Below are 7,316 nucleotides of genomic sequence, written 5' to 3' on the forward strand. Positions count from 1 at the left end.
TCCTGAAAAGGAAAAACATACGGGACTCGAAGGTATATAGTTTAAATGATGACTGCTTAACCCTTTGAAATTTCTATCACAAAGGTTGTAACCCTAGACCGAGAATTAAGTTATTTCCTCGTGTCTATTCAGGTCTAATATCATCATTTGGTATGGGTTAGCTTTTTGTTTATCATCTAAAATTGTTAGTATAATTTAAACTGTACTAAATAAAATTGTATGTAATGATACCTGACCGTAGGTACACCTTTTTGCTTAGAAATAATACTTCTTCAAATGAGCAGCATTCCAACTTGTTGGTAAGATCCTGTCATCCATGGTTTCCAACTCATAAGCACATTTTCCAGCAATACCGCACACTTTATAGGGTCCTTCCCAATTTGGGTTTGACTTTCCTGCTCCAGCCTCCTTTGTTGATTGAAAAACATTTTTAAGAACATAGTCCCCAATTTTAAAATATCTGAGGTGGGCTTTTCTATTGTAGTACCGCTCTATAATTTTCTTTTGAGCTACCATGCGAATTAAAGCGGCTTCTCTCCTTTGTTCAAGTAAATCCAGATTGTTCTCAACTCGTCGTTGTTTGACTCTTCTATTGCTAATGTGAATCTTGTACTTGATTCACCATTTTCCACTGGTATTAGGGCCTTTTGAACCATAGACAAGTGCAAATGGGGTTTCCCCCGTGGCAGTTTTAGTTGTAGTTCTATAAGCCCATAATACTTCGGGTAGCTCTTCACGCCAATTTCCTTTTGACTTTTCCAATAGTTTCTTCAAATTTTTTATAATAATCTTATTTGTTGACTCAACTTGTCCATTGGCCACGGGGTGATACAGTGAAGAAGTGATGCATTTGATTTGCCAGCTTTGGAAGAATTCTGTGATTTGTGAGCCTATGAACTTTGGGCCATTATCACAAACAATTTCCTTTGGGACACCAAAGCGACATATGATACTTCGCCAAATGAAGCTTTTCACCTCTTTCTCTCGTATCCGTTTAAAAGCACCTGCCTCTACCCATTTTGAAAAATAATCTGTTAATACAAGTAAGAAATGTACCTTTCCTTTGGCTTGGGGTAGAGGTCCTACTATATCCATCCCCCACTTCATAAATGGCTAGGGGGATATAACCGGATATAATAATTCTGCGGGTCGATGCATGTTATTAGCATAACACTGACATTTATCACATCTAGCTATGAAAGTTTCAGCGTCTTCTTCCATCTTAGGCCAATAGTACCCCGCTCTGATTAGAGTCTTAACTAGGGATCTTCCACCTTCGTGGTTTCCGCAACGTCCTTCGTGTACTTCTCTCATCACGTACTCAATTTTATTAGGTCCGAGGCACCTTGCTAAAGGACCACCAAATATTTTGCGATATAAAGTGTCACGCACTAGACAATACCGTGCAGCTTTTTGTTGAAGTGCTTGAGCTTCTTTCTTTTCTTTAGGAACGGTGCCATACTGCAAAAAAATTTATAATTTTGTTTCTCCAATCCAAGGTTAAATTATTAAACATTACCTCATTCTGGTCTTGGTTGATTGCTGAATGAAATAAATGTATTACAATAGCATTTTCATCACTCGTACATATGTTACTGATGCGAGGTTAGCAAACGCATTTGCTTCTGCATTTTCTTCTCTGGGTATTTGCACGATCTTCCAGGATTGGAATTGCCTCACTAGGTCCCGTTCCTTTTCCAAGTATTGCTGCATACGAGTTTCTTTAGCGGTGTAAGTCCCCTGCATCTGATTCACCACCAATTGAGAGTCACTCTTGATCATGATTTGCTCTATCAAGAGTTCTCGTGCTAATTCAAGTCCTGTAGTGACAACTTAATACTCCGCTTCATTGTTAGTGATAGGATAACATTTAATAGCTTTCCTTATCTTTTCACCCGAAGGTGGTATTAAAAAGATTCCTAAACCGGGTTCTTTAACGTTAGAAGAACCGTCAGTAAGTAAAGTCCATGTTCCTGGATTAGCTCCGGTAATAATTTGTAATTCCTTTTCTACTTCAGGAATTATATTGGTATTAAAATCTGCGACAAAATCATCCAAGACCTGAGACTTTATTGTTGTCCTAGGTTGATAAACAATGTCATATTCTCTTAGTTCTATTGCCCATTTAGCCAATCTGCCTGATAGTTCCTGTTTATGTTGGATATTTCTTAAAGGATATGAAGTTACAACAGAAATTGGATGACATTGAAAACATGGTCTCAATTTCCTAGCCGCCATGACTAGAGCCAAAGCTAGTTTTTCTAGATGGGGGTATCTAGTTTCAGCATCCAATACGGATTTACTTACATAGTAAATGGGAGATTGCTTACCTTTGTCTTCCCTTACTAGGACTGCACTTACAGCTACTTTTGCAACAGCAAGATAGATATACAACCTTTCCCCTTCCTTTGGTTTGGATAATAGGGGAGGATTTGATAAGTAAGCCTTCAAATTTCTGAGGGCTTGTTGGCATTCTTCAGTCCATTCGAACTGATTATTCTCATTTAGTACTGAGAAGAATTTAAAACTCTTCTCTGAAGATCTGGAAATGAATCTTCCTAAAGCCGCGATCCTACCTGTCAACCTTTGGACCTCTTTTGTACTCGTGAGTATATCAGGTATTTCTTCAATACCTTTAATTTTTGAGCATGATTTACTTCAACGCCTATATTTGATACGAGAAAACCCAAAAATTTACTTGATATGACGCCAAAGGCGCACTTCTCTAGATTTAGTTTCATATTATACATGCGGAGGATCTCGAATGTAGCTGAAAGATGTTGGAAGTGGTCTTCAACTTGTGTTGACTTCACTAGCATGTCATCAATGTATACCTCCATTGTCTTCCCCAAATGTTCGTGGAACATCTCGTTCACCAGCCTTTGATACGTGGCTCCAGCATTTTTCAAGCCAAAAGGCATCACATTGTAACAGTAAGCCCCCTGTTTGTAATAAAGGAAGTTTTTTCCTCGTCTGAGGGATCCATTTTTATCTGATTGTAACCAGAATATGCATCTAGAAAGCTTAATAATTCATGACCTGCAGTGGCATCAGTCATTTGATCTATGTGCGGTAAAGGAAATGAATCATTTGGGCATGCTTTGTTTAAATCAGTATAATTTACACAGACTCTCAATTTACCGTTCTTTTTGAGTACTACTACAATATTAGCTAACCAATTGGGATATTTCACCTCGCGTATTGAACCGATTTTTAAGAGTTTCTCTACCTCTTCATCGATCACTTGATTTTTGAATGATCCCTTCTTCCTTTTCTTTTGTTTGACAGGTACGAATTATGGGTCTTCATTCAATTTATGAGTCATCACCATTGGGGTATACCTGTCATATCTGAATGGGACCAGGCAAAACAATCTGCGTTAGATTTTAAAACAATTAACTTACCTCTTCTGATCGGGTTTAGCCTTGCTCCTATGTGGATTCTTTGTTCCGAATTATGATCGAACTGTGGAACAGCTTCGAGGTCTTCAGTAGTTGTCTTTATATTTTCATTCTCCTCTGGTTCTTGGATAACATCAGGCTTGGAGTCCATTTCCGTATGTTTTGATGCAGCCTCTGTGTGATTTGATTCACCGTATCTTTATCACTTGTTCCCATATCTGTCTGATTTGCTTCTGCGTCTTTTAGTTCTTCCTCTGCTTCTTTTTTATTAGAGTGTATCACTTAATTGATATTCCTCGAAATTTGTTGATCACCTTGAATGTGCTGAATTCCCCATTTTGAAGGGAACTTGATAACCTGATGTAGAGTAGATGGTACAACGTCCATGTCATGAATCCATGGCCTTCCAATAATTACATTATAGGCCATGTCTATATCAATAACTTGAAATTTTGTTTCTTTGACAACGCCTTCTGCATAAGTACTCAACTCAATTTCTCCCTTTGTTATGACAATAGAGTTATCGAATCCGGATAGGGAACGTGCTTTTGGAATTACACGGTCTCCCATTAACATCTCCTCCACAACTCTTAGTAAAATGATGTTTACCGAGCTACCTGGATCAATCAATACTCGCCTCACGTTAGTGTCATGTATAAGTAAAGATATTACCAGCACATCGTTATGTGGGATCAATAACCCATTAGCATATGCATCATCAAATGTTATACTATCGGCCTCCAAGGTTTCACGAGTCCGTTTTATGTGGATATTGTGAACTTCATCATCTTTTTTGCTGCGGTATAGGTCACTCCATTAACCTCTTCTCCTCCGTTTATCACATTTGCTGTTCTCTTCGGAGACGGTGATTTTGGGGGCTCTTGTATGTTCTTCATATATGCCTGCTTACCTTTTTCACTAAACAATTTTGTTAAATAACCGTGTTTTAATAAGTGGTCTACCTCACCTTGTAGTAACCTGCAATCTGATGTTCTATGCCCGTGATCATTGTGAAATTCACACCAAAAGTCTGGGTTCCTTCTGTTTGGATTTGATCTCATTTCGTTGGGCCATAAAACTTATCACCCATATTTCTTAATACTCTAATTAACTCGGAAGTGCTTACATTGAAGTTATAGTCTCCAATTCTTGCATTTGTGGTATTGCCTCTATTCCGTTCATCTCGATCCTTTCTGAATCTTGATGATTACGAACCTTAATCTCTGTTTGATGGTCTGTTGTGTTTTCGAATTTGGAACGGGCCTCTCATCTCGAAGGTCCCATGTATGGCTCGTACCAATTTTTTCCAGTTCTCCTTTCTGATTTTGAGCGTCTAGAACTCGTCCTTTCTTCTGCTTTTGATTGAGCTATGGTATCTTCTTTAATTTGTAATTTTGTACTGTACCTATTATAAATATCATTACACATCGTGGCTGGGAGTTCTGGTAGACTTTCTTTGAGTCTCCTTGTAGCTTCAGAGCTTTTCTCGTTCAGATTGCTCGCAAATGCCATAGCTGCCCAGTTGTCAGGTACTCTTGGAAACAACATCCTTTCCCGTTGAAATCTGTCTACGAATTCACGAAGCAACTCTGTATCTCCATGTTTTACCTTGAATATGTCCTCCACTCTCTTTTCCACTTTTTGTGCACCAGAACGTGCTTTTATATACGAATCTGCAAGCTTAGCAAAAGAGTCAATAGAATTTTCGGGTAAGAGAGAATACCATGTTAGTGCTCCTTTAGTAAGCATCTCTCCAAACTTTTTGACCAGTACAGACTCGATTTTTTTGCTTGGTTAAGTCGTTGCCTTTTACTCCCGTGGTAAATGCAGTGACATGGTCACGTGGATCAGTTGTCCCGTCATATTTTGGTATATCGGGCATTTTGAATTATTTGGGAATTAGCAGAGGTGCGACACTTGGCTTCCATGGTTGTTGAGAATATTTGTCAATATCAATCCCTTTGATGACAGGTGGTACGCCAGGAATTTTCTCGATCTGATCGTTTTGTTCCTTCACCTGTTTCAGCAAGGTTAGTATTAAAGATTGCAAATCTGAATTACTAGTCATACCTGGTCTCCCTTCAAGGGATTCGTTTGGAGTTCCACTACTTCCGGAATTAGCTAGCCCGGGTTGTGGATTTTTCACAGTTGCAGTATTGTTTGGAGGAGGCGTTGGTGGTATATTCAGTAGCCCCCTCACGGATGCATGGAGAGCTTCATTCACGTATTCAACAACTATTTGCTTCACAGTATCTTGCTCTCCTGTTTGTTCATTTCCAAGCTGGTCATTGTTGTGAGTTGTGGATCTTTCCGGAGTTTGTTCCCTTGAACCACATGGGGTTCCCTGGGGCGATAGAGTTGGAGTTCGGGTTGCCTGTTGGTTGCTGTCGTTGGTGGTTGGCATGATTTAGTAAAGATAATTCAGGAATGCAAAAAAGGATTATCAGATTCGCGGTAACGGAACCAATTTGTTTAACCAAATAATAAGATTCTTAGCCAAAGCTATTTTAATAAGTACGTACGATTCTTATAATCAAGAGAATTAACTAAAATAATGATGGAAATTAGACTTTTAAAATAGGAAAATATAAGTGCACAAGAATGTAAAGTTTATTTGAGCAATGATCAAAAACCTCCCCATACAAGTGGGATCTTATTCCCTTTTATAGGGAATTTCTTAGTATAACGTCTACTCCTCTTTATGATTGAGCATTAATGAATATTTATACCATTAATGAAATATTACAATAGGTAATCGTAACTGTTGCGTGAAGATTCTGTAACGTTTAACTCATTGATTGAAGATCTATGAATCTGCCCTCTATTCAGCCCTGGTTCATTTTGACCGTGACTCTTCAACTCCTCAAATAGATTAGAGCTCCCTCTTCTAATCATCTCGTAGGTGTTTTATCCCATACCTCTTTGTTCCGTACCTCTTTCTAAACCCTCATCCAGCTGTCACTTTTCCATTGGTCCACGTAGCTTGCTTTGTCATCTAATATATTACACGTGTAATGTCTATTTTTTACCAATACAGTTACCACTCCACCACAACCCTTATTGGTGTCTATTTTACCTACTTGACAAAAGGGAATAAGCAAAGATTGGCTATAAAACAAGAAGCTAATTACCAGATACTGCTGTCTGATGACGTTTTGAATTCTTGTGATCATCAGGATTATAATGTTCAATAGCAAGATTGTTCCACTAGCTTTCATACAAATTAAAAAACCAATAAAGTTGTTAAGCATTAATAATTAGCATAGGCGGAACTATGATTTAAAGCTTACGAGTTCAAAATTTTAGTTTTCTTAAGTTACTCCATTCTCGCTCCGCTCCTTAGGATAATTAAGTACAACCATAGGACATCAACTATTGGACTTCTTTTAATACTTACAGTAGGAAGTGTAAAGGACGGTCTTTTGCCCCTCCATTGAGCACCATTAACAAATGTGCTTACCCTTAAAATTGGATAACAATTAAACTTAATGTGGTTTTAAGAACACATAATTTCACCTAATACCAATTGATAAATATGAAGATTAGTAATAGTAAATTAACAATAAGATAAAGCAAACCAATGTTGAAATGGAATTAAGCCCTCGAGCTAGAATGCCCTCGAGCTAGTCGTTATTAGAACAATTATGAATAAAGCAGAAGTAAATTGATTAACAAGAATGTATAAGAGAGAGAGAGTGTTATATTGCTTTGATATGTGTGAACAATGTGTATGAGATCCTTAAAAATGATTAGAACTCCTCTTTATATAGTAGTGGAATTCTACTTATGGTATAACTCTAAATACAGAAAAGAATCCCATGATTAGCTAAAAAACGGCTCTTGATTCGATCAGTTCTGAGATTTTGCGCCATGATTGTCGACCAGTCATGGGTATCTGGCTTTCCGTTAGTATGT

This window comes from Nicotiana attenuata, chromosome 2, assembly GCF_001879085.1.
Source record: "Nicotiana attenuata strain UT chromosome 2, NIATTr2, whole genome shotgun sequence".
NCBI classification, from domain to species: Eukaryota; Viridiplantae; Streptophyta; class Magnoliopsida; order Solanales; family Solanaceae; genus Nicotiana; species Nicotiana attenuata.